Source organism: Nanorana parkeri, unplaced genomic scaffold (genome assembly GCF_000935625.1).
Source record: "Nanorana parkeri isolate BGI_ZX_2015 unplaced genomic scaffold, ASM93562v1 scaffold1404, whole genome shotgun sequence".
In the NCBI taxonomy this organism is placed as follows: domain Eukaryota; kingdom Metazoa; phylum Chordata; class Amphibia; order Anura; family Dicroglossidae; genus Nanorana; species Nanorana parkeri.
The window spans coordinates 77281-79307 of record NW_017307672.1 but is presented as its reverse complement, the minus strand read 5'-3'; the positions used below and the strand labels follow the sequence as shown (position 1 = coordinate 79307).

The 2027-nt window shown below is 35.2% G+C and overlaps 1 protein-coding gene across 1 annotated transcript in view; it reads right to left on the bottom strand.

The window, feature by feature from the left end:
- LOC108798104 (proline dehydrogenase 1, mitochondrial-like) overlaps positions 1 to 2027 on the bottom strand; it is a gene marked incomplete at its 5' end in the record, with an annotated part of 92367 nt that overhangs the window by 16944 nt on the left and 73396 nt on the right. The gene's annotated exons all lie outside the window — the stretch shown is intronic.

Below are 2027 nucleotides of genomic sequence, written 5' to 3'. Positions count from 1 at the left end.
ACATGTTACGTATCGTCGCGAACGTCGCAGTGAGAGCAATCATTTTAGGGCCATCAATCACTGATAACACTAAACTGATGAGCGGTAAAAGCTTTTAATGCGTCGCCTATGGCCAATTTTGGGTAATGTAGTTTTTTTGAGGTTTCCCGCGCATGCGCAATTTTAAGGCTTGACATGTTTGGTGTCTCTTTACCCGACGTGACCCCATCTTTTATATTTTACCAAAAAATGTGGTAATAATAAATGTTATTATAATTAATATAGGGGGAACTGTTTTTTTTTTTAAATCTGTAGTTTTTCCTTATTAAAAAATAAAAACCCCAGTGGTGATTAAATACCACCAAAATAAAGCTCTATGTGTCCCCAAAAAAGGGTATAAAATTAATTTCAGTGCAGCGCTGCATGACGGAATAAATGTCAAAGTACCGCAGCGCTGAATACTGAAAAATGGCCTGGATGGGAAGGGGGTTTAACACCCCGGATGTCAACTGGTTAAAGAGGATTCCATTTTGTGTAATGCAGTGGTTGATGGGAGAACCTTGTTATTGGAATCTCTTTATTGGGTTGTATTCAAATGCTGATGGAAGAATCTTGTAAAATGTGATGGGCAAGCTCTGAAAATTATGGAAATATATCATTAAGTACTGACTTAGGAATGTCCAACAAACATTCGCTGTACCAATCACATGGCAATTTCTTTATAAATAGAGCTCACGTCATCTCAAAGAAAATTAATTCTCCAGCTTCCCACTAAAAAAATATGGACTAGGCTGGTAGTAATTATTCATCTCTACGAATTGCATTTCACTGGATTGTTTTGATCCTCGCCAAAGTATGGTGGAAAAACGGTCAGGGGCAGCTTTATAAATAGGCAAAATTGTTGCACTATCTCCACGAAGCATTACATTCAACCTTCTATAAATTTGCCTCTACAAACTGTAATTTCCCTATTAACATCAACTGGCCATTCGGCAAACTGTACCATTAAAGAAGGATGAAACATTGTATTTTCAAATGACTGTTTGAATTAGAAAGTTAACAACTATTAAAGTTTTCCCTAATTCCTCCTTTTAGTTCAGAATATTTAATTCACTTCAAGGGATAAAGCAAGCCAATGAGAAAAAGCTATGCAACATAAAAGTGCTGCAGAAATTGGATGCTGTATTATGCTAATAAGTAATTTACTCATCACACTTCTATTCAAATGTGTTCTCATACAGCTGGCTGATTAACTGAGCAGTGTGCAACTGGACGGATTCTTGGCAGTTTGATACAGTTTTTTTTTATTTATCTGGCAAAGATTTTGGCTGAATCTGTATAAAGCAAAGTATATGCTTGACATTTAGAGTCTGTTGTTGCCTTAAGCTATTCTGGAATGAAAAAGGGACGTATTTAATAAAGCGATAAAAAAAATAGGATATAAAAAAGGGTAAAACTGATGTTAAAAATAACTGCTGCGGTGACTCGTTTAGTAAAGACATTAGCTTCTACTTAGACAACATAAAATGCCATTTACATTATAAAAAATTACAACAAATATGATTATCCTTGTTGGCAGAAAACAGCATCTCAAAATGTGGATTACAATGCAAAAACATACAATGTAGAATTTATGAAACAACCAAAACTGAAAGAATGGACATCAGACTATTCTAAAATAGGAGCCTGAAAAATTGGTTGGTTGGTTGGTTCCTTCCCATCCTATTAATTTTACACCCATCATTAGGAATCCCAGGCATTCATTACGGAGCACAGAATTAACCCGTGATTTCCCGTTACTAACATTTCCCTTACTTCCTGTATCTATTGCTCCCTACCACTTACACGGTGTGCCCATTTAGGCAAAGCCTAGTTCAACCCCCTCAGTTATTTAATATAAAGTGCTATGTTATATGTTGGTGTTTTATAAAGTATAATAATAATATATACATATACATCCCAAGTATTGGACAACTCTAACCTGTTTAAAGAGAATCTATAATAAAATAATAAAGCAACACACCTGTGTGAAAAGCCTCAGATAGAAA